Genomic DNA, 24,285 nt, shown 5'->3' on the forward strand with positions numbered 1-24,285 from the left:
ACTTCAACAGTAATACTCCAAAGTATTTATGAAATCAAGAACTTTTCATTTTGCCGTTAATGGACTATGAGGACCTTATATTCTCCTTCATTTAACCTCAGTATTTTTTTCTGTCTCAGTGAGAGCTGTTTCAGAGCCTGGATAGCTCAGTCGGTAGAGCATCAGACTTTTAATCTGAGGGTCCAGGGTTCAAGTCCCTGTTCAGGCGGCAGTCCTTTTACAAGAAACAGTTTCTTAGTTTCCTCTTAAATTGACATGTCAATAAAGGAAGCAGTAGACAGCTTTAAGTATGACATTATACTTTCAAATATGTACCTTGATGCCATCAAATTCTATTTACGTCCTTTGGAAAGTTTGGCTACTGTATGTTAAAGATCTAGGGACATTGTAAACTCACTGAGAATAGATACATTTATATCTTTGATGTTTCTTTAAAACCATATTTACAGTGTGGAAGTTTAGCATATATTTCTTGATTGAGTGATTATGTCCATTTGCATAAAGATCTCTAACAACTTCAACAGTAATACTCCAAAGTATTTATGAAATCAAGAACTTTTCATTTTGCCGTTAATGGACTATGAGGACCTTATATTCTCCTTCATTTAACCTCAGTATTTTTTTCTATCTCAGTGAGAGTTTTTTCAGAGCCTGGATAGCTCAGTCGGTAGAGCATCAGACTTTTAATCTGAGGGTCCAGGGTTCAAGTCCCTGTTCAGGCGGCAGTCCTTTTACAAGAAACAGTTTCTTAGTTTCCTCTTCAATTGACATGTTAATAAAGGAAGCAGTAGACAGCTTTAAGTATGACATTATACTTTCAAATATGTATCTTGATGCCATCAAATTCTATTTACGTCCTTTGGAAAGTTTGGCTACTGTATGTTAAAGATCTAGGGACATTGTAAACTCACTGAGAATAGATACATTTATATCTTTGATGTTTCTTTAAAACCATATTTACAGTGTGGAAGTTTAGCATATATTTCTTGATTGAGTGATTATGTCCATTTGCATGAAGATCTCTAACAACTTCAACAGTAATACTCCAAAGTATTTATGAAATCAAGAACTTTTCATTTTGCCGTTAATGGACTATGAGGACCTTATATTCTCCTTCATTTAACCTCGGTATTTTTTTCTATCTCAGTGAGAGCTTTTTCAGAGCCTGGATAGCTCAGTCGGTAGAGCATCAGACTTTTAATCTGAGGGTCCAGGGTTCAAGTCCCTGTTCAGGCGGCAGTCCTTTTACAAGAAACAGTTTCTTAGTTTCCTCTTAAATTGACATGTCAATAAAGGAAGCAGTAGACAGCTTTAAGTATGACATTATACTTTCAAATATGTACCTTGATGCCATCAAATTCTATTTACGTCCTTTGGAAAGTTTGGCTACTGTATGTTAAAGATCTAGGGACATTGTAAACTCACTGAGAATAGATACATTTATATCTATGATGTTTCTTTAAAACCATATTTACAGTGTGGAAGTTTAGCATATATTTCTTGATTGAGTGATTATGTCCATTTGCATGAAGATCTCTAACAACTTCAACAGTAATACTCCAAAGTATTTATGAAATCAAGAACTTTTCATTTTGCCGTTAATGGACTATGAGGACCTTATATTATCCTTCATGTAACCTCAGTATTTTTTTCTATCTCAGTGAGAGCAGTTTCAGAGCCTGGATAGCTCAGTCGGTAGAGCATCAGACTTTTAATCTGAGGGTCCAGGGTTCAAGTCCCTGTTCAGGCGGCAGTCCTTTTACAAGAAACAGTTGCTTAGTTTCCTCTTAAATTGACATGTTAATAAAGGAAGCAGTAGACAGCTTTAAGTATGACATTATACTTTTAAATATGTATCTTGATGCCATCAAATTCTATTTACGTCCTTTGGAAAGTTTGGCTACTGTATGTTAAAGATCTAGGGACATTGTAAACTCACTGAGAATAGATACATTTATATCTTTGATGTTTCTTTAAAACCATATTTACAGTGTGGAAGTTTAGCATATATTTCTTGATTGAGTGATTATGTCCATTTGCATGAAGATCTCTAACAACTTCAACAGTAATACTCCAAAGTATTTATGAAATCAAGAACTTTTCATTTTGCCCTTAATGGACTATGAGGACCTTATATTCTCCTTCATTTAACCTCAGTATTTTTTTCTATCTCAGTGAGAGCTTTTTCAGAGCCTGGATAGCTCAGTCGGTAGAGCATCAGACTTTTAATCTGAGGGTCCAGGGTTCAAGTCCCTGTTCAGGCGGCAGTCCTTTTACAAGAAACAGTTTCTTAGTTTCCTCTTAAATTGACATGTCAATAAAGGAAGCAGTAGACAGCTTTAAGTATGACATTATACTTTCAAATATGTACCTTGATGCCATCAAATTCTATTTACGTCCTTTGGAAAGTTTGGCTACTGTATGTTAAAGATCTAGGGACATTGTAAACTCACTGAGAATAGATACATTTATATCTTTGATGTTTCTTTAAAACCATATTTACAGTGTGGAAGTTTAGCATATATTTCTTGATTGAGTGATTATGTCCATTTGCATGAAGATCTCTAACAACTTCAACAGTAATACTCCAAAGTATTTATGAAATCAAGAACTTTTCATTTTGCCGTTAATGGACTATGAGGACCTTATATTCTCCTTCATTTAACCTCAGTATTTTTTTCTATCTCAGTGAGAGCTTTTTCAGAGCCTGGATAGCTCAGTCGGTAGAGCATCAGACTTTTAATCTGAGGGTCCAGGGTTCAAGTCCCTGTTCAGGCGGCAGTCCTTTTACAAGAAACAGTTTCTTAGTTTCCTCTTAAATTGACATGTCAATAAAGGAAGCAGTAGACAGCTTTAAGTATGACATTATACTTTCAAATATGTACCTTGATGCCATCAAATTCTATTTACGTCCTTTGGAAAGTTTGGCTACTGTATGTTAAAGATCTAGGGACATTGTAAACTCACTGAGAATAGATACATTTATATCTTTGATGTTTCTTTAAAACCATATTTACAGTGTGGAAGTTTAGCATATATTTCTTGATTGAGTGATTATGTCCATTTGCATGAAGATCTCTAACAACTTCAACAGTAATACTCCAAAGTATTTATGAAATCAAGAACTTTTCATTTTGCCGTTAATGGACTATGAGGACCTTATATTCTCCTTCATTTAACCTCAGTATTTTTTTCTATCTCAGTGAGAGTTTTTTCAGAGCCTGGATAGCTCAGTCGGTAGAGCATCAGACTTTTAATCTGAGGGTCCAGGGTTCAAGTCCCTGTTCAGGCGGCAGTCCTTTTACAAGAAACAGTTTCTTAGTTTCCTCTTCAATTGACATGTTAATAAAGGAAGCAGTAGACAGCTTTAAGTATGACATTATACTTTCAAATATGTATCTTGATGCCATCAAATTCTATTTACGTCCTTTGGAAAGTTTGGCTACTGTATGTTAAAGATCTAGGGACATTGTAAACTCACTGAGAATAGATACATTTATATCTTTGATGTTTCTTTAAAACCATATTTACAGTGTGGAAGTTTAGCATATATTTCTTGATTGAGTGATTATGTCCATTTGCATGAAGATCTCTAACAACTTCAACAGTAATACTCCAAAGTATTTATGAAATCAAGAACTTTTCATTTTGCCGTTAATGGACTATGAGGACCTTATATTCTCCTTCATTTAACCTCGGTATTTTTTTCTATCTCAGTGAGAGCTTTTTCAGAGCCTGGATAGCTCAGTCGGTAGAGCATCAGACTTTTAATCTGAGGGTCCAGGGTTCAAGTCCCTGTTCAGGCGGCAGTCCTTTTACAAGAAACAGTTTCTTAGTTTCCTCTTAAATTGACATGTCAATAAAGGAAGCAGTAGACAGCTTTAAGTATGACATTATACTTTCAAATATGTACCTTGATGCCATCAAATTCTATTTACGTCCTTTGGAAAGTTTGGCTACTGTATGTTAAAGATCTAGGGACATTGTAAACTCACTGAGAATAGATACATTTATATCTATGATGTTTCTTTAAAACCATATTTACAGTGTGGAAGTTTAGCATATATTTCTTGATTGAGTGATTATGTCCATTTGCATGAAGATCTCTAACAACTTCAACAGTAATACTCCAAAGTATTTATGAAATCAAGAACTTTTCATTTTGCCGTTAATGGACTATAAGGACCTTATATTATCCTTCATTTAACCTCAGTATTTTTTTCTATCTCAGTGAGAGCAGTTTCAGAGCCTGGATAGCTCAGTCGGTAGAGCATCAGACTTTTAATCTGAGGGTCCAGGGTTCAAGTCCCTGTTCAGGCGGCAGTCCTTTTACAAGAAACAGTTGCTTAGTTTCCTCTTAAATTGACATGTTAATAAAGGAAGCAGTAGACAGCTTTAAGTATGACATTATACTTTTAAATATGTATCTTGATGCCATCAAATTCTATTTACGTCCTTTGGAAAGTTTGGCTACTGTATGTTAAAGATCTAGGGACATTGTAAACTCACTGAGAATAGATACATTTATATCTTTGATGTTTCTTTAAAACCATATTTACAGTGTGGAAGTTTAGCATATATTTCTTGATTGAGTGATTATGTCCATTTGCATGAAGATCTCTAACAACTTCAACAGTAATACTCCAAAGTATTTATGAAATCAAGAACTTTTCATTTTGCCCTTAATGGACTATGAGGACCTTATATTCTCCTTCATTTAACCTCAGTATTTTTTTCTATCTCAGTGAGAGCTTTTTCAGAGCCTGGATAGCTCAGTCGGTAGAGCATCAGACTTTTAATCTGAGGGTCCAGGGTTCAAGTCCCTGTTCAGGCGGCAGTCCTTTTACAAGAAACAGTTTCTTAGTTTCCTCTTAAATTGACATGTCAATAAAGGAAGCAGTAGACAGCTTTAAGTATGACATTATACTTTCAAATATGTACCTTGATGCCATCAAATTCTATTTACGTCCTTTGGAAAGTTTGGCTACTGTATGTTAAAGATCTAGGGACATTGTAAACTCACTGAGAATAGATACATTTATATCTTTGATGTTTCTTTAAAACCATATTTACAGTGTGGAAGTTTAGCATATATTTCTTGATTGAGTGATTATGTCCATTTGCATGAAGATCTCTAACAACTTCAACAGTAATACTCCAAAGTATTTATGAAATCAAGAACTTTTCATTTTGCCGTTAATGGACTATGAGGACCTTATATTCTCCTTCATTTAACCTCAGTATTTTTTTCTATCTCAGTGAGAGCTTTTTCAGAGCCTGGATAGCTCAGTCGGTAGAGCATCAGACTTTTAATCTGAGGGTCCAGGGTTCAAGTCCCTGTTCAGGCGGCAGTCCTTTTACAAGAAACAGTTTCTTAGTTTCCTCTTAAATTGACATGTCAATAAAGGAAGCAGTAGACAGCTTTAAGTATGACATTATACTTTCAAATATGTACCTTGATGCCATCAAATTCTATTTACGTCCTTTGGAAAGTTTGGCTACTGTATGTTAAAGATCTAGGGACATTGTAAACTCACTGAGAATAGATACATTTATATCTTTGATGTTTCTTTAAAACCATATTTACAGTGTGGAAGTTTAGCATATATTTCTTGATTGAGTGATTATGTCCATTTGCATGAAGATCTCTAACAACTTCAACAGTAATACTCCAAAGTATTTATGAAATCAAGAACTTTTCATTTTGCCGTTAATGGACTATGAGGACCTTATATTCTCCTTCATTTAACCTCAGTATTTTTTTCTATCTCAGTGAGAGCTGTTTCAGAGCCTGGATAGCTCAGTCGGTAGAGCATCAGACTTTTAATCTGAGGGTCCAGGGTTCAAGTCCCTGTTCAGGCGGCAGTCCTTTTACAAGAAACAGTTGCTTAGTTTCCTCTTAAATTGACATGTTAATAAAGGAAGCAGTAGACAGCTTTAAGTATGACATTATACTTTCAAATATGTACCTTGATGCCATCAAATTCTATTTACGTCCTTTGGAAAGTTTGGCTACTGTATGTTAAAGATCTAGGGACATTGTAAACTCACTGAGAATAGATACATTTATATCTTTGATGTTTCTTTAAAACCATATTTACAGTGTGGAAGTTTAGCATATATTTCTTGATTGAGTGATTATGTCCATTTGCATGAAGATCTCTAACAACTTCAACAGTAATACTCCAAAGTATTTATGAAATCAAGAACTTTTCATTTTGCCGTTAATGGACTATGAGGACCTTATATTCTCCTTCATTTAACCTCAGTATTTTTTTCTATCTCAGTGAGAGTTTTTTCAGAGCCTGGATAGCTCAGTCGGTAGAGCATCAGGCTTTTAATCTGAGGGTCCAGGGTTCAAGTCCCTGTTCAGGCGGCAGTCCTTTTACAAGAAACAGTTTCTTAGTTTCCTCTTAAATTGACATGTCAATAAAGGAAGCAGTAGACAGCTTTAAGTATGACATTATACTTTCAAATATGTACCTTGATGCCATCAAATTCTATTTACGTCCTTTGGAAAGTTTGGCTACTGTATGTTAAAGATCTAGGGACATTGTAAACTCACTGAGAATAGATACATTTATATCTTTGATGTTTCTTTAAAACCATATTTACAGTGTGGAAGTTTAGCATCTATTTCTTGATTGAGTGATTATGTCCATTTGCATGAAGATCTCTAACAACTTCAACAGTAATACTCCAAAGTATTTATGAAATCAAGAACTTTTCATTTTGCCGTTAATGGACTATGAGGACCTTATATTCTCCGTCATTTAACCTCAGTATTTTTTTCTATCCCAGTGAGAGCTTTTTCAGAGCCTGGATAGCTCAGTCGGTAGATCATCAGACTTTTAATCTGAGGGTCCAGGGTTCAAGTCCCTGTTCAGGCGGCAGTCCTTTTACAAGAAACAGTTTCTTAGTTTCCTCTTAAATTGACATGTTAATAAAGGAAGCAGTAGACAGCTTTAAGTATGACATTATACTTTCAAATATGTACCTTGATGCCATCAAATTCTATTTACGTCCTTTGGAAAGTTTGGCTACTGTATGTTAAAGATCTAGGGACATTGTAAACTCACTGAGAATAGATACATTTATATCTTTGATGTTTCTTTAAAACCATATTTACAGTGTGGAAGTTTAGCATATATTTCTTGGTTGAGTGATTATGTCCATTTGCATGAAGATCTCTAACAACTTCAACAGTAATACTCCAAAGTATTTATGAAATCAAGAACTTTTCATTTTGCCGTTAATGGACTATGAGGACCTTATATTCTCCTTCATTTAACCTCAGTATTTTTTTCTATCTCAATGAGAGCTTTTTCAGAGCCTGGATAGCTCAGTCGGTAGAGCATCAGACTTTTAATCTGAGGGTCCAGGGTTCAAGTCCCTGTTCAGGCGGCAGTCCTTTTACAAGAAACAGTTTCTTAGTTTCCTCTTAAATTGACATGTCAATAAAGGAAGCAGTAGACAGCTTTAAGTATGACATTATACTTTCAAATATGTACCTTGATGCCATCAAATTCTATTTACGTCCTTTGGAAAGTTTGGCTACTGTATGTTAAAGATCTAGGGACATTGTAAACTCACTGAGAATAGATACATTTATATCTTTGATGTTTCTTTAAAACCATATTTACAGTGTGGAAGTTTAGCATATATTTCTTGATTGAGTGATTATGTCCATTTGCATGAAGATCTCTAACAACTTCAACAGTAATACTCCAAAGTATTTATGAAATCAAGAACTTTTCATTTTGCCGTTAATGGACTATGAGGACCTTATATTCTCCTTCATTTAACCTCAGTATTTTTTCTGTCTCAGTGAGAGATTTTTCAGAGCCTGGATAGCTCAGTCGGTAGAGCATCAGACTTTTAATCTGAGGGTCCAGGGTTCAAGTCCCTGTTCAGGCGGCAGTCCTTTTACAAGAAACAGTTTCTTAGTTTCCTCTTAAATTGACATGTCAATAAAGGAAGCAGTAGACAGCTTTAAGTATGACATTATACTTTCAAATATGTACCTTGATGCCATCAAATTCTATTTACGTCCTTTGGAAAGTTTGGCTACTGTATGTTAAAGATCTAGGGACATTGTAAACTCACTGAGAATAGATACATTTATATCTTTGATGTTTCTTTAAAACCATATTTACAGTGTGGAAGTTTAGCATATATTTCTTGATTGAGTGATTATGTCCATTTGCATGAAGATCTCTAACAACTTCAACAGTAATACTCCAAAGTATTTATGAAATCAAGAACTTTTCATTTTGCCGTTAATGGACTATGAGGACCTTATATTCTCCTTCATTTAACCTCAGTATTTTTTCTGTCTCAGTGAGAGATTTTTCCGAGCCTGGATAGCTCAGTCGGTAGAGCATCAGACTTTTAATCTGAGGGTCCAGGGTTCAAGTCCCTGTTCAGGCGGCAGCCTTTTTATAAGAAACAGTTTCTTAGTTTCCTCTTAAATTGACATGTTAATAAAGGAAGCAGTAGACAGCTTTAAGTATGACATTATACTTTCAAATATGTACCTTGATGCCATCAAATTCTATTTACGTCCTTTGGAAAGTTTGGCTACTGTATGTTAAAGATCTAGGGACATTGTAAACTCACTGAGAATAGATACATTTATATCTTTGATGTTTCTTTAAAACCATATTTACAGTGTGGAAGTTTAGCATATATTTCTTGATTGAGTGATTAAGTCCATTTGCATGAAGATCTCTAACAACTTCAACAGTAATACTCCAAAGTATTTATGAAATCAAGAACTTTTCATTTTGCCGTTAATGGACTATGAGGACCTTATATTCTCCTTCATTTAACCTCAGTATTTTTTTCTATCTCAATGAGAGCTTTTTCAGAGCCTGGATAGCTCAGTCGGTAGAGCATCAGACTTTTAATCTGAGGGTCCAGGGTTCAAGTCCCTGTTCAGGCGGCAGTCCTTTTACAAGAAACAGTTTCTTAGTTTCCTCCTAAATTGACATGTCAATAAAGGAAGCAGTAGACAGCTTTAAGTATGACATTATACTTTCAAATATGTACCTTGATGCCATCAAATTCTATTTACGTCCTTTGGAAAGTTTGGCTACTGTATGTTAAAGATCTAGGGACATTGTAAACTCACTGAGAATAGATACATTTATATCTTTGATGTTTCTTTAAAACCATATTTACAGTGTGGAAGTTTAGCATATATTTCTTGATTGAGTGATTATGTCCATTTGCATGAAGATCTCTAACAACTTCAACAGTAATACTCCAAAGTATTTATGAAATCAAGAACTTTTCATTTTGCCGTTAATGGACTATGAGGACCTTATATTCTCCTTCATTTAACCTCAGTATTTTTTCTGTCTCAGTGAGAGATTTTTCAGAGCCTGGATAGCTCAGTCGGTAGAGCATCAGACTTTTAATCTGAGGGTCCAGGGTTCAAGTCCCTGTTCAGGCGGCAGCCTTTTTATAAGAAACAGTTTCTTAGTTTCCTCTTAAATTGACATGTTAATAAAGGAAGCAGTAGACAGCTTTAAGTATGACATTATACTTTCAAATATGTACCTTGATGCCATCAAATTCTATTTACGTCCTTTGGAAAGTTTGGCTACTGTATGTTAAAGATCTAGGGACATTGTAAACTCACTGAGAATAGATACATTTATATCTTTGATGTTTCTTTAAAACCATATTTACAGTGTGGAAGTTTAGCATTAGAGATGAGCGAACACTAAAATGCTCGGGTACTCGTTATTCGAGACGAACTTTTCCCGTTGCTCGAGTGCTCGTCTCGAATAACGAACCCCATTGAAGTCAATGGGAGACTCGAGCATTTTTCAAGGGGACCAAGGCTCTGCACAGGGAAGCTTGGCCAAACACCTGGGAACCTCAGAAAAGGATGGAAACACCACGGAAATGGACAGGAAACAGCAGGGGCAGCATGCATGGATGCCTCTGAGGCTGCTTAATCGCACCATTATGCCGAAATTATGGGCAACAGCATGGCCATGACAGAGTGACAGAATGAAGCTAGATAGCATGTAAAACATCCAATAATTGACCCTGACACTATAGGGGACGGCATGCAGAGGCAGAGGCAGCGGCAGCAGGCTAGAGAGTGGCATGGCGACATACCCTAATTGGACTCAGGCTTCAAACCAATGGGTGTCAGAGAGGAACCAAAGGAGGTGAGCAAGAAGCGCTCAAATAATATCGGTACATGATAAAAGTTTGCCAGTATATTTTGTGGATTACACAGCAGGGTGGCGACAAAGTTAACATGGAAGCCATGAAAACAACCCAAAATTCTGCCTGACACAGCTCGTTTGATAAGGGGACCATGTATGCTTACAGTTCATGCCAGTCGCTGCACTGGCTGCCAGTCTCCTTTCGAATATAGTTTAAAATAATAATAACCCTCATCCATAAAGCTCTGTATAATGCTGCACCCCCCTACCTCTCCTCTCTTATCTCAGTCTATCGCCCAACCCGTGCTCTTAGATCCGCCAGTGATCTTAGATTAACCTCTACCCTAGTGCGGACCTCCCACTCGCGTCTCCAAGACTTCTCTAGAGCTGCACCAATTCTATGGAATGCTCTGCCCTGGACTATCAGACTAATACCTAACCTCCAAAGTTTCAAACGTGCTCTTAAAACCCATTTCTTTAGGCAAGCCTATAACACTCATTAACTGCATGAAGTTTTAACTCTTCTACTAACCCGTCCTGTGTCGTCCTCCCATCTGTTATCCAGCAACCAACAGGCACCAGACTTCTCTGCAGTCCCATTCACCCTGGACCTGGTATATAAGATGACGGCTGAGTGGTTCAAGCGACAGCAATTCCATTTATTATATTTTTTTCTATTCCCTAAGAAGAATGGCTTGACCATTAAATATTCTTTTACCTCGTGTTACCCCATCATCTTCATAAACCGTAAGCTCTGGCGAGCAGGGACCTCACTCCTGTTGTTCCATACAAATGTTGTGCTCTGTTACATTACATTTGTATTTGTTTCCTATGATTTGTAAAGCGCTACAGAATATGATGACGCTATATAAATAAAGATTATTATTATTATTATTATGGAGGCAGTGAACTAGTAGTAGATTAAAGGTGCTGCAACTATGTTAGTTGGATCTTGGGATGGAGCTGGCGCTCTGCAGCCAGGCGAGCTTTTGCCAATCCAAGCCCCTGTCTCTAGGCTACTCCCCAAACAGCACTTCTAAGAACCTTTTGTATAAGATCAAGTGTAGTAGCGTTCTTATAAGTTTAGGATATGGCGGGTGAGGGGAATGTAAACAGATGCGCAAGAAGCGCTGAAATAATATCCCTAAATGGTAAAAGTTTGCAAGTATATTTTGTGGATTACACAGCAGGGTGGCGACAAAGTTAACAACTTTGATGTGGAATGCCCTGTAATAGCTCTTGGGCGGTGTGCCTTTTATCGCCTAGGCTCAGCAGTTTCAGCACCGCCTGCTGTCGCTTAGCGACGGCACTGCTGCTGTGCCTAGAGCTACCGACTGATGGCGCCATGCCCACGGATGGTAATTCGGAGGAGGAGGAGGTGGAGGAGGGGTGGGAGGAGGTATAGTAGGCCTTTGAGACCTGGACCGAGGTAGGCCCCGCAATTCTCTGCGTCGGCAGTATATGACCAGCCCCAGGGTCAGACTCGGTCCCAGCCTGCACCAAGTTAAGTGTAGTAGCGTTCTTATAAGTTTGGGATATGGCGGGTGAGGGGAATGTAAACAGATGCGCAAGAAGCGCATGATGCGCATGGAGCTGGCGCTCCGCTGCCAGGCGAGCTTTCGCCAATTCAAGCCCCTGTCTCTAGGCTACTCCCCAAACAGCACTTCTAAGAACCTTTTGTATAAGATCAAGTGTAGTAGCGTTCTTATAAGTTTAGGATATGCCGGGTGAGGGGAATGTAAACAGATGCGCAAGAAGCGCTGAAATAATATCCCTAAATGGTAAAAGTTTGCCAGTATATTTTGTGGATAACACAGCAGGGTGGCGACAAAGTTAACAACTTTGATGTGGAATCCATGAAAACAACCCAAATTTCTGCCTGACACACCTCGTTTGATAAAGGGACGATGTATGGAGGCAGCTATATGGACGACTTTTGGAGGTAGCAATGGAGACAACGTGTGGAGGCTGCTATGGAGACAATTTAATTTGGATAGTGCCTGTATGTGGCAGTCCCAAACATTTTTCAAACCAGAGGAGCAGGTAGGTGGCCCTCCAGTAAAATGGAATAGATTGAGTGCCTGTATGTGGCAGTCCCAAAAATGTTTCAAACCAGAGGAGCAGGTAGGTGGCCCTGCAGTAAAATGGAATAGATTGAGTGCCTGTATGTGGCAGTCCCAAAAATTTTTCAAACCAGAGGAGCAGGTAGGTGGCCCTCCAGTAAAATGGAATAGATTGAGTGCCTGTATGTGGCAGTCCCAAAAATGTTTCAAACCAGAGGAGCAGGTAGGTGGCCCTGCAGTAAAATGGAATAGATTGAGTGCCTGTATGTGGCAGTCCCAAAAATGTTTCAAACCAGAGGAGCAGGTAGGTGGCCCTGCAGTAAAATGGAATAGATTGAGTGCCTGTATGTGGCAGTCCCAAAAATTTTTCAAACCAGAGGAGCAGGTAGGTGGCCCTCCAGTAAAATGGAATAGATTGAGTGCCTGTATGTGGCAGTCCCAAAAATGTTTCAAACCAGAGGAGCAGGTAGGTGGCCCTGCAGTAAAATGGAATAGATTGAGTGCCTGTATGTGGCAGTCCCAAAAATTTTTCAAACCAGAGGAGCAGGTAGGTGGCCCTCCAGTAAAATGGAATAGATTGAGTGCCTGTATGTGGCAGTCCCAAAAATGTTTCAAACCAGAGGAGCAGGTAGGTGGCCCTGCAGTAAAATGGAATAGATTGAGTGCCTGTATGTGGCAGTCCCAAAAATGTTTCAAACCAGAGGAGCAGGTAGGTGGCCCTGCAGTAAAATGGAATAGATTGAGTGCCTGTATGTGGCACTCCCAAAAATTTTTCAAACCAGAGGAGCAGGTAGGTGGTCCTCCAGTAAAATGGAATAGATTGAGTGCCTGTATGTGGCAGTCCCAAAAATGTTTCAAACCAGAGGAGCAGGTAGGTGGCCCTGCAGTAAAATGGAATAGATTGAGTGCCTGTATGTGGCAGTCCCAAAAATGTTTCAAACCAGAGGAGCAGGTAGGTGGCCCTGCAGTAAAATGGAATAGATTGAGTGCCTGTATGTGGCAGTCCCAAAAATTTTTCAAACCAGAGGAGCAGGTAGGTGGCCCTCCAGTAAAATGGAATAGATTGAGTGCCTGTATGTGGCAGTCCCAAAAATGTTTCAAACCAGAGGAGCAGGTAGGTGGCCCTGCAGTAAAATGGAATAGATTGAGTGCCTGTATGTGGCACTCACAAAAATTGTTTCAAACAGAGGACCGGGTAGGTGGCCCTCCAGAAAAATTAAATGCATGAAGTACTATAGCAAGAGCCAGTGGGCCCTGTCAAAAAATAGCCATTTTCCTCTGCTTTACTGTACAAAGAGGAGGAGAAGGAGGAAAATGAGGAGGAGGAGGAGTGGATCAATTATTCAGGTTGAGCTTCCTTCACCTGGTGGAGATTGGAAATTCTGAGAAATCCAGCCTTTATTCATTTTAATAAGCGTCAGCCTGTCAGCGCTGTCAGTCGACAGGCGTGTACGCTTATCGGTGATGATGCCACCAGCTGCACTGAAAACCCGCTCGGACAAGACGCTAGCGGCAGGGCAGGCAAGAACCTCCAAGGCGTACAGCGCCAGTTCGTGCCACATGTCCAGCTTTGAAACCCAGTAGTTGTAGGGAGCTGTGTGATCATTTAGGACGATGGTATGGTCAGCTACGTACTCCCTCACCATCTTTCTGTAAAGATCAGCCCTACTCTGCCGAGACTGGGGACAGGTGACAGTGTCTTGCTGGGGTGACATAAAGCTGGCAAAAGCCTTGTAAAGCGTACCCTTGCCAGTGCTGGACAAGCTGCCTGCTCGCCTACTCTCCCTCGCTACTTGTCCCGCAGAACTACGCACTCTGCCGCTAGCGCTGTCAGAAGGGAAATACTGTTTCAGCTTGTGCACCAGGGCCTGCTGGTATTCATGCATTCTCACACTCCTTTCCTCTGCAGGGATGAGAGTGGAAAGATTTTGCTTGTACCGTGGGTCCAGGAGAGTGAACACCCAGTAATCGGTGCTGGAATAAATTCTTTGAACGCGAGGGTCACGGGATAGGCAGCCTAGCATGAAATCTGCCATATGCGCCAGAGTACCAACGCGTAAGAATTCACTCCCCTCACTGGCCTGACTGTCCATTTCCTCCTCCTCCAACTCCTCCAACTCCTCTTCTTCTGCCCATACACGCTGAACAGTAAAGGACTCAACAATGGTCCCCTCTTGTGTCTCACCAACATTCTCCTCCTCTTCCTCCTCATCCTCCTCCACCTCCACCTCCTCCGATATGCGCTGAGAAACAGACCTGAGGGTGCTTTGGCTATCAACAAGGGAATATTCTTCCCCTGTCTCTTGTGACGAGCGCAAAGCTTCCGACTTCATGCTGACCAGAGAGTTTTTCAACAGGCCAAGCAGCGGGATGGTGAGGCTGATGATGGCGGCATCGCCACTGACCATCTGTGTTGACTCCTCAAAGTTACTCAGCACCTGACAGATATCAGACATCCACGTCCACTCCTCATTGTAGACTTGAGGAAGCTGACTGACCTGACTACCAGTTCTGGTGGAAGTTGACATCTGGCAGTCTACAATCGCTCTGCGCTGCTGGTAAACTCTGGATAACATGGTCAGTGTTGAATTCCACCTCGTGGGCACGTCGCACAACAGTCGGTGAGCGGGCAGTTGGAGGCGGCGCTGCGCTGCCCTGAGAGTGGCAGCATCTGGGCTGGACTTCCTGAAATGCGCACAGATGCGGCGCACCTTCGTGAGCAAATCAGACAGATTGGGGTATGTCTTGAGGAAACGCTGTACTATCAGATTTAACACATGGGCCAGGCATGGCACATGTGTCAGTCTGCCGAGTTGCAGAGCCGCCACCAGGTTACGGCCGTTGTCACACACAACCATTCCCGGCTTGAGGTTCAGCGGTGCCAGCCACAGATCAGTCTGCGCCGTGATGCCCTGTAATAGCTCTTGGGCGGTGTGCCTTTTGTCGCCTAGGCTCAGCAGTTTGAGCACCGCCTGCTGTCGCTTAGCGACGGCACTGCTGCTGTGCCTAGAGCTACCGACTGATGGCGCCGTGCCCACGGATGGTAGTTCGGAGGAGGAGGTGGAGGAGGGGTGGGAGGAGGAGGAGGCATAGTAGGCCTGAAACACCTGGACCGAGGTAGGCCCCGCAATCCTCGGCGTCGGCAGTATATGAGCAGCCCCAGTGTCAGACTCGGTCCCAGCCTCCACCAAGTTAACCCAATGTGCCGTCAGCGATATATAGTGGCCCTGCCCGGCAGCACTCGTCCACGTGTCCGTGGTCAGGTGGACCTTGTCAGAAACGGCGTTGGTCAGGGCACGGATGATGTTGTCTGACACGTGCTGGTGCAGGGCTGGGACGGCACATCGGGAAAAGTAGTGGCGGCTGGGGACCGAATACCGAGGGGCGGCCGCCGCCATGAGGTTGCGAAAGGCCTCGGTCTCTACTAGCCTATAGGGCAGCATCTCCAGGCTAAGCAATCTGGAGATGTGCACATTAAGGGCTTGGGCGTGCGGGTGGGTTGCACTATATTTGCGTTTCCGCTCCAGCGTCTGGGGTATGGAGAGCTGAACGCTGGTGGATGCTGTGGAGGATCGTGGAGGCGACGATGGGGTTTTTGTGGCAGGGTCCTGGGCAGGGGGCTGACTAGCAGCTGACACAGGGGAAGGAGCAGTGGTGTGCACGGCCGGAGGTGAACGGGCTTGTTGCCACTGAGTGGGGTGTTTAGCATTCATATGCCTGCGCATACTGGTGGTAGTTAAGCTAGTAGTGGTGGAACCCCTGCTGAGCCTGGTTTGGCAAATGTTGCACACCACAGTCCGTCGGTCATCCGGTGTTTCCTTAAAGAACCTCCAGACTTCTGAAGATCTAGCCCTCGCCGCAGGAGCCCTCGCCACGGGAGCTTCACTAGTTGACACATTTGGCGCTGATGCACCAGCTCTGGCCCTGCCTCTCCGTCTGGCCCCACCACTGCCTCTTCCAACCTGTTCTGGTCGAGGACTCTCCTCCGTCTCAGAAGCACTGTGTTCACCCGGCCTCTCAACCCAGCTTGGGTCTGTCACCTCATCATCCTCCGATCCCTCAGTCTGCTCCCCCCTCGGACTTCCTGCCCTGACAACAACTTCCCCACTGTCTGACAACCGTGTCTCCTCATCGTCGGACACCTCTTTACACACTTCCACTACGTCAAGAAGGTCATCATCACCCACAGACTGTGACTGTTGGAAAACCTGGGCATCGGAAAATTGCTCAGCAGCAACCGGACAAGTGGTTTGTGACTGTGGGAAGGGTCCAGAAAACAGTTCCTCAGAGTATGCCGGTTCAAATGCCAAATTTTCCTGGGAGGGGGCAGACTGGGGGGGAGGAGGCTGAGGTGCAGGAGCTGGAGGAGTGGCGATTTCGGTGACATGGGTGGACTGCGTGGAAGACTGACTGGTGGTGGACAAATTGCTCGAAGCATTGTCAGCAATCCACGACATCACCTGTTCGCACTGTTCTGGCCTCAACAGTGCTCTACCACGAGTCCCAGTAACTTCAGACATGAACCTAGGGAGTGTAGCTCTGCGGCGTTCCCCTGCTCCCTCATCAGCAGGTGGTGTCTCACCCCGCCCAGGACCACGGCCTCTGACCCCTGCAGTAGTTGGACGCCCACGTCCCCGCCCTCGTCCTCTACCCCTAGCCCTCGGGTTAAACATTTTTAAAATGAGAGTTATAACTTTATTTTTTTTTTTACTTTTTTTTGTTTTTTTTTGTGTTTTTTTTTTTTTTTGTGTTTTTTTTTTTTTTTGAGTTTTTAAAACCAAACAATGCTATCCTATTGCTATGGCTATTTTCTAGCCAAGTATCAAAGCACACTACTATGCCAGATGAGATGACACTGAGTTAGTGCCTAATTGAAATCCAACCCCTACTAAATTTTCCCACTTCGGTCTTTGCTATGGATATGTGCGTCACTAAGCGCAGAACACAGCGGTCGCAAGTCTCACTACAAATTGCTCAGAATTGGCTAGTACATGCACTGCAGAAAGTACAGCCACCAGCAGATCAACCAGAAATCAAATATATAGAACGCTACTGTATGCGTAAGTAAGCTCTTTGTATTCTCCTATGGCTATTTTCTAGCCAAGTATCAAAGCACACTACTATGCCAGATGAGATGACACTGAGTTAGTGCCTAATTGAAATCCAACCCCTACTAAATTTTCCCACTTCGGTCTTTGCTATGGATATGTGCGTCACTAAGCGCAGAACACAGCGGTCGCAAGTCTCACTACAAATTGCTCAGAATTGGCTAGTACATGCACTGCAGAAAGTACAGCCACCAGCAGATCAACCAGAAATCAAATATATAGAACGCTACTGTATGCGTAAGTAAGCTCTTTGTATTCTCCTATGGCTATTTTCTAGCCAAGTATCAAAGCACACTACTATGCCAGATGAGATGACACTGAGTTAGTGCCTAATTGAAATCCAACCCCTACTAAATTTTCCCACTTCGGTCTTTGCTATGGATATGTGCGTCACTAAGCGCAGAACACAGCGGTCGCAAGTCTCACTACAAATTGCTCAGAATTGGCTAGTACATGCACTGCAGAAAGTACAGCCACCAGCAGATCAACCAGAAATCAAATATATAGAACGCTACTGTATGCGTAAGTAAGCTCTTTGTATTCTCCTATGGCTATTTTCTAGCCAAGTATCAAAGCACACTACTATGCCAGATGAGATGACACTGAGTTAGTGCCTAATTGAAATCCAACCCCTACTAAATTTTCCCACTTCGGTCTTTGCTATGGATATGTGCGTCACTAAGCGCAGAACACAGCGGTCGCAAGTCTCACTACAAATTGCTCAGAATTGGCTAGTACATGCACTGCAGAAAGTACAGCCACCAGCAGATCAACCAGAAATCAAATATATAGAACGCTACTGTATGCGTAAGTAAGCTCTTTGTATTCTCCTATGGCTATTTTCTAGCCAAGTATCAAAGCACACTACTATGCCAGATGAGATGACACTGAGTTAGTGCCTAATTGAAATCCAACCCCTACTAAATTTTCCCACTTCGGTCTTTGCTATGGATATGTGCGTCACTAAGCGCAGAACACAGCGGTCGCAAGTCTCACTACAAATTGCTCAGAATTGGCTAGTACATGCACTGCAGAAAGTACAGCCACCAGCAGATCAACCAGAAATCAAATATATAGAACGCTACTGTATGCGTAAGTAAGCTCTTTGTATTCTCCTATGGCTATTTTCTAGCCAAGTATCAAAGCACACTACTATGCCAGATGAGATGACACTGAGTTAGTGCCTAATTGAAATCCAACCCCTACTAAATTTTCCCACTTCGGTCTTTGCTATGGATATGTGCGTCACTAAGCGCAGAACACAGCGGTCGCAAGTCTCACTACAAATTGCTCAGAATTGGCTAGTACATGCACTGCAGAAAGTACAGCCACCAGCAGATCAACCAGAAATCAAATATATAGAACGCTACTGTATGCGTAAGTAAGCTCTTTGTATTCTCCTATGGCTATTTTCTAGCCAAGTATCAAAGCACACTACTATGCCAGATGAGATGACACTGAGTTAGTGCCTAATTGAAATCCAACCCCTACTAAATTTTCCCACTTCGGTCTTTGCTATGGATATGTGCGTCACTAAGCGCAGAACACAGCGGTCGCAAGTCTCACTACAAATTGCTCAGAATTGGCTAGTACATGCACTGCAGAAAGTACAGCCACCAGCAGATCAACCAGAAATCAAATATATAGAACGCTACTGTATGCGTAAGTAAGCTCTTTGTATTCTCCTATGGCTATTTTCTAGCCAAGTATCAAAGCACACTACTATGCCAGATGAGATGACACTGAGTTAGTGCCTAATTGAAATCCAACCCCTACTAAATTTTCCCACTTCGGTCTTTGCTATGGATATGTGCGTCACTAAGCGCAGAACACAGCGGTCGCAAGTCTCACTACAAATTGCTCAGAATTGGCTAGTACATGCACTGCAGAAAGTACAGCCACCAGCAGATCAACCAGAAATCAAATATATAGAACGCTACTGTATGCGTAAGTAAGCTCTTTGTATTCTCCTATGGCTATTTTCTAGCCAAGTATCAAAGCACACTACTATGCCAGATGAGATGACACTGAGTTAGTGCCTAATTGAAATCCAACCCCTACTAAATTTTCCCACTTCGGTCTTTGCTATGGATATGTGCGTCACTAAGCGCAGAACACAGCGGTCGCAAGTCTCACTACAAATTGCTCAGAATTGGCTAGTACATGCACTGCAGAAAGTACAGCCACCAGCAGATCAACCAGAAATCAAATATATAGAACGCTACTGTATGCGTAAGTAAGCTCTTTGTATTCTCCTATGGCTATTTTCTAGCCAAGTATCAAAGCACACTACTATGCCAGATGAGATGACACTGAGTTAGTGCCTAATTGAAATCCAACCCCTACTAAATTTTCCCACTTCGGTCTTTGCTATGGATATGTGCGTCACTAAGCGCAGAACACAGCGGTCGCAAGTCTCACTACAAATTGCTCAGAATTGGCTAGTACATGCACTGCAGAAAGTACAGCCACCAGCAGATCAACCAGAAATCAAATATATAGAACGCTACTGTATGCGTAAGTAAGCTCTTTGTATTCTCCTATGGCTATTTTCTAGCCAAGTATCAAAGCACACTACTATGCCAGATGAGATGACACTGAGTTAGTGCCTAATTGAAATCCAACCCCTACTAAATTTTCCCACTTCGGTCTTTGCTATGGATATGTGCGTCACTAAGCGCAGAACACAGCGGTCGCAAGTCTCACTACAAATTGCTCAGAATTGGCTAGTACATGCACTGCAGAAAGTACAGCCACCAGCAGATCAACCAGAAATCAAATATATAGAACGCTACTGTATGCGTAAGTAAGCTCTTTGTATTCTCCTATGGCTATTTTCTAGCCAAGTATCAAAGCACACTACTATGCCAGATGAGATGACACTGAGTTAGTGCCTAATTGAAATCCAACCCCTACTAAATTTTCCCACTTCGGTCTTTGCTATGGATATGTGCGTCACTAAGCGCAGAACACAGCGGTCGCAAGTCTCACTACAAATTGCTCAGAATTGGCTAGTACATGCACTGCAGAAAGTACAGCCACCAGCAGATCAACCAGAAATCAAATATATAGAACGCTACTGTATGCGTAAGTAAGCTCTTTGTATTCTCCTATGGCTATTTTCTAGCCAAGTATCAAAGCACACTACTATGCCAGATGAGATGACACTGAATTAGTGCCTAATTGAAATCCAACCCCTACTAAATTTTCCCACTTCGGTCTTTGCTATGGATATGTGCGTCACTAAGCGCAGAACACAGCGGTCGCAAGTCTCACTACAAATTGCTCAGAATTGGCTAGTACATGCACTGCAGAAAGTACAGCCACCAGCAGATCAACCAGAAATCAAATATATAGAACGCTACTGTATGCGTAAGTAAGCTCTTTGTATTCTCCTATGGCTATTTTCTAGCCAAGTATCAAAGCACACTACTATGCCAGATGAGATGACACTGAGTTAGTGCCTAATTGAAATCCAACCCCTACTAAATTTTCCCACTTCGGTCTTTGCTATGGATATGTGTGCCACTAAGAGCTAAACACAACGGTAGCAAGTCCCCCTGCTAATTCCTCACAAAATGGTACTAGATGCAAATTAAAATAAAAAAAGTAGAACGTTATTGTAGCCCTAAGAAGGGCTGTTGGGTTCTTTGAGAATCACTCCTGCCTAACAGTAAGCTAATAGAACACCCTAACGCTTTCCCTGACCAGCAGCAGCTCTCTCCCTAGCGGCATCCAGACACAGAATGATCCGAGCAGCGCGGGCAGCGGCTAGTCTATCCCAGGGTCACCTGATCTGGCCAGCCAACCACTGCTATCGACGTGTAAGGGTACCACGTCATGCTGGGTGGAGTGCAGAGTCTCCTGGCTTGTGATTGGCTCTTTTTCTGGCCGCCAAAAAGCAAAACGGCGGGAGCTGCCATTTTCTCGAGCGGGCGAAGTATTCGTCCGAGCAACGAGCAGTTTCGAGTACCCTAATGCTCGACCGAGCATCAAGCTCGGACGAGCATGTTCGCTCATCTCTATTTAGCATATATTTCTTGATTGAGTGATTAAGTCCATTTGCATGAAGATCTCTAACAACTTCAACAGTAATACTCCAAAGTATTTATGAAATCAAGAACTTTTCATTTTGCCGTTAATGGACTATGAGGACCTTATATTCTCCTTCATTTAACCTCAGTATTTTTTTCTATCTCAGTGAGAGCTTTTTCAGAGCCTGGATAGCTCAGTCGGTAGAGCATCAGACTTTTAATCTGAGGGTCCAGGGTTCAAGTCCCTGTTCAGGCGGCAGTCCTTTTACAAGAAACAGTTTCTTAGTTTCCTCTTAAATTGACATGTCAATAAAGGAAGCAGTAGACAGCTTTAAGTATGACATTATACTTTCAAATATGTACCTTGATGCCATCAAATTCTATTTACGTCCTTTGGAAAGTTTGGCTACTGTATGTTAAAGATCTAGGGACATTGTAAACTCACTGAGAATAGATACATTTATATCTTTGATGTTTCTTTAAAACCATATTTACAGTGTGGAAGTTTAGCATATATTTCTTGATTGAGTGATTATGTCCATTTGCATGAAGATCTCTAACAACTTCAACAGTAATACTCCAAAGTATTTATGAAATCAAGAACTTTTCATTTTGCCGTTAATGGACTATGAGGACCTTATATTCTCCGTCATTTAACCTCAGTATTTTTTTCTATCTCAGTGCGAGCTTTTTCAGAGCCTGGATAGCTCAGTCGGTAGATCATCAGACTTTTAATCTGAGGGTCCAGGGTTCAAGTCCCTGTTCAGGCGGCAGTCCTTTTACAAGAAACAGTTTCTTAGTTTCCTCTTAAATTGACATGTTAATAAAGGAAGCAGTAGACAGCTTTAAGTATGACATTATACTTTCAAATATGTACCTTGATGCCATCAAATTCTATTTACGTCCTTTGGAAAGTTTGGCTACTGTATGTTAAAGATCTAGGGACATTGTAAACTCACTGAGAATAGATACATTTATATCTTTGATGTTTCTTTAAAACCATATTTACAGTGTGGAAGTTTAGCATATATTTCTTGGTTGAGTGATTATGTCCATTTGCATGAAGATCTCTAACAACTTCAACAGTAATACTCCAAAGTATTTATGAAATCAAGAACTTTTCATTTTGCCGTTAATGGACTATAAGGACCTTATATTCTCCTTCATTTAACCTCAGTATTTTTTTCTATCTCAATGAGAGCTTTTTCAGAGCCTGGATAGCTCAGTCGGTAGAGCATCAGACTTTTAATCTGAGGGTCCAGGGTTCAAGTCCCTGTTCAGGCAGCAGTCCTTTTACAAGAAACAGTTTCTTAGTTTCCTCTTAAATTGACATGTCAATAAAGGAAGCAGTAGACAGCTTTAAGTATGACATTATACTTTCAAATATGTACCTTGATGCCATCAAATTCTATTTACGTCCTTTGGAAAGTTTGGCTACTGTATGTTAAAGATCTAGGGACATTGTAAACTCACTGAGAATAGATACATTTATATCTTTGATGTTTCTTTAAAACCATATTTACAGTGTGGAAGTTTAGCATATATTTCTTGATTAAGTGATTATGTCCATTTGCATGAAGATCTCTAACAACTTCAACAGTAATACTCCAAAGTATTTATGAAATCAAGAACTTTTCATTTTGCCGTTAATGGACTATGAGGACCTTATATTCTCCTTCATTTAACCTCAGTATTTTTTTCTGTCTCAGTGCCTGGATAGCTCAGTCGGTAGAGCATCAGACTTTTAATCTGAGGGTCCAGGGTTCAAGTCCCTGTTCAGGCGGCAGCCTTTTTACAAGAAACAGTTTCTTAGTTTCCTCTTAAATTGACATGTTAACCCCTTAATGACCGCCCTATCGGGATTCTACGGCGGTCATTAAGGGTACTTCTTCTGATGCGACGCCTTTCTACGGCGGCGCATCAGAAGAAGATTTCGAGACATCGGGTTATTATAGTGCCGGTGTCGGGCTGTGATATTACAGCCCAGACCCGGCACTAACACCCGGGATCGGAAAAACTCCGATCCCGGGTGTTTAACCCCTTGCACGCCGCGGTCAAGCATGACCGCGGCGTGCAAGTGTGTCCCCCGTGGATCGGACCCCCCCGGTGTGCTTACCGGGGGATCCGATCCCTCCTGCCGCTGCCCCGGGTTCCGACGAGTGACCCGGGGCTGTCGGCTCCTCTTCTCACCGGGTCCTGCCTTCCTGGCAGGACCCGGCTGTAAGTAACTGAGCATGCGCGGCATGCTCAGTTACTTACACTATACACTGCAATACAAGTGTATTGCAGTGTAAAGGCTTGAATAAGCGATCGGATGATCGCTTATTCAAGCCAAGAAGTAGAAAATGTAAAAAAGTAAAAAAAAAAAAATTAAATCTTTTTATAATATAATTAAATAAATAAATAAAATAAAAGTCCCATAATCTCCCCAGTAACACATAAAATGCAAATAAAGTATATAAAACACAAAACACGTACATATTTGGTATCACCGCGTCCGTATTAATCTGTACAATAAATCTAAATCAATATTGAACCCGCTCGGTGAACTACGTAAAAAAAAAACTTGAAAAACTTCCCATAATATACAATTTTTCATCAAACACCATCACAAAAAATGTTCTAAAAAGTGATCAAAAAAAGTTACGGTACCTAATATGATACGACTGAAAAGAACAACTGTTTTCGCAAAAAATAAGCCCTCAACCAGATCTGACAACAGAAAAATACAGAAGTTATGGCCCTGAAAAGTTGTCAATAGTAAAAACAATGCGATTTTCTCCAATATTGGTTTTGCTCAGGAAAATTGAGCAAAATAAGAAAAACTATATAAATGAGTTATCACCGCGTCCGTATTAATCTGTACAATATATCTAAATCAATATTGAACCCG

At 41.4% G+C, this 24,285-nt stretch overlaps 20 non-coding genes across 20 annotated transcripts; all 20 read left to right on the forward strand.

Annotated features, from left to right (window-relative positions):
- Positions 1-135: 135 nt before the first annotated feature.
- On the forward strand, positions 136-208 carry TRNAK-UUU (transfer RNA lysine (anticodon UUU)). Its single transcript has one exon. It is a non-coding gene; the product is annotated as a tRNA-Lys (tRNA).
- Positions 209-649: 441 nt separating this feature from the next.
- TRNAK-UUU (transfer RNA lysine (anticodon UUU)) lies at positions 650-722 on the forward strand. Its single transcript has one exon. It is a non-coding gene; the product is annotated as a tRNA-Lys (tRNA).
- Positions 723-1,163: 441 nt separating this feature from the next.
- Positions 1,164-1,236, forward strand: TRNAK-UUU (transfer RNA lysine (anticodon UUU)). Its single transcript has one exon. It is a non-coding gene; the product is annotated as a tRNA-Lys (tRNA).
- A 441-nt stretch (positions 1,237-1,677) lies between these two features.
- On the forward strand, positions 1,678-1,750 carry TRNAK-UUU (transfer RNA lysine (anticodon UUU)). Its single transcript has one exon. It is a non-coding gene; the product is annotated as a tRNA-Lys (tRNA).
- A 441-nt stretch (positions 1,751-2,191) lies between these two features.
- TRNAK-UUU (transfer RNA lysine (anticodon UUU)) lies at positions 2,192-2,264 on the forward strand. The gene has a single exon. It is a non-coding gene; the product is annotated as a tRNA-Lys (tRNA).
- A 441-nt stretch (positions 2,265-2,705) lies between these two features.
- On the forward strand, positions 2,706-2,778 carry TRNAK-UUU (transfer RNA lysine (anticodon UUU)). The gene has a single exon. It is a non-coding gene; the product is annotated as a tRNA-Lys (tRNA).
- A 441-nt stretch (positions 2,779-3,219) lies between these two features.
- On the forward strand, positions 3,220-3,292 carry TRNAK-UUU (transfer RNA lysine (anticodon UUU)). The gene has a single exon. It is a non-coding gene; the product is annotated as a tRNA-Lys (tRNA).
- A 441-nt stretch (positions 3,293-3,733) lies between these two features.
- TRNAK-UUU (transfer RNA lysine (anticodon UUU)) lies at positions 3,734-3,806 on the forward strand. The gene has a single exon. It is a non-coding gene; the product is annotated as a tRNA-Lys (tRNA).
- Positions 3,807-4,247: 441 nt separating this feature from the next.
- Positions 4,248-4,320, forward strand: TRNAK-UUU (transfer RNA lysine (anticodon UUU)). Its single transcript has one exon. It is a non-coding gene; the product is annotated as a tRNA-Lys (tRNA).
- A 441-nt stretch (positions 4,321-4,761) lies between these two features.
- On the forward strand, positions 4,762-4,834 carry TRNAK-UUU (transfer RNA lysine (anticodon UUU)). The gene has a single exon. It is a non-coding gene; the product is annotated as a tRNA-Lys (tRNA).
- A 441-nt stretch (positions 4,835-5,275) lies between these two features.
- On the forward strand, positions 5,276-5,348 carry TRNAK-UUU (transfer RNA lysine (anticodon UUU)). Its single transcript has one exon. It is a non-coding gene; the product is annotated as a tRNA-Lys (tRNA).
- Positions 5,349-5,789: 441 nt separating this feature from the next.
- On the forward strand, positions 5,790-5,862 carry TRNAK-UUU (transfer RNA lysine (anticodon UUU)). The gene has a single exon. It is a non-coding gene; the product is annotated as a tRNA-Lys (tRNA).
- Positions 5,863-7,331: 1,469 nt separating this feature from the next.
- On the forward strand, positions 7,332-7,404 carry TRNAK-UUU (transfer RNA lysine (anticodon UUU)). The gene has a single exon. It is a non-coding gene; the product is annotated as a tRNA-Lys (tRNA).
- A 440-nt stretch (positions 7,405-7,844) lies between these two features.
- Positions 7,845-7,917, forward strand: TRNAK-UUU (transfer RNA lysine (anticodon UUU)). Its single transcript has one exon. It is a non-coding gene; the product is annotated as a tRNA-Lys (tRNA).
- Positions 7,918-8,357: 440 nt separating this feature from the next.
- Positions 8,358-8,430, forward strand: TRNAK-UUU (transfer RNA lysine (anticodon UUU)). Its single transcript has one exon. It is a non-coding gene; the product is annotated as a tRNA-Lys (tRNA).
- A 441-nt stretch (positions 8,431-8,871) lies between these two features.
- Positions 8,872-8,944, forward strand: TRNAK-UUU (transfer RNA lysine (anticodon UUU)). The gene has a single exon. It is a non-coding gene; the product is annotated as a tRNA-Lys (tRNA).
- Positions 8,945-9,384: 440 nt separating this feature from the next.
- Positions 9,385-9,457, forward strand: TRNAK-UUU (transfer RNA lysine (anticodon UUU)). Its single transcript has one exon. It is a non-coding gene; the product is annotated as a tRNA-Lys (tRNA).
- Positions 9,458-21,575: 12,118 nt separating this feature from the next.
- Positions 21,576-21,648, forward strand: TRNAK-UUU (transfer RNA lysine (anticodon UUU)). The gene has a single exon. It is a non-coding gene; the product is annotated as a tRNA-Lys (tRNA).
- A 955-nt stretch (positions 21,649-22,603) lies between these two features.
- On the forward strand, positions 22,604-22,676 carry TRNAK-UUU (transfer RNA lysine (anticodon UUU)). Its single transcript has one exon. It is a non-coding gene; the product is annotated as a tRNA-Lys (tRNA).
- A 426-nt stretch (positions 22,677-23,102) lies between these two features.
- On the forward strand, positions 23,103-23,175 carry TRNAK-UUU (transfer RNA lysine (anticodon UUU)). The gene has a single exon. It is a non-coding gene; the product is annotated as a tRNA-Lys (tRNA).
- The last annotated feature ends 1,110 nt before the right edge of the window (positions 23,176-24,285 follow it).

Source organism: Engystomops pustulosus, chromosome 1, assembly GCF_040894005.1.
Source record: "Engystomops pustulosus chromosome 1, aEngPut4.maternal, whole genome shotgun sequence".
Lineage (NCBI taxonomy): Eukaryota > Metazoa > Chordata > Amphibia > Anura > Leptodactylidae > Engystomops > Engystomops pustulosus.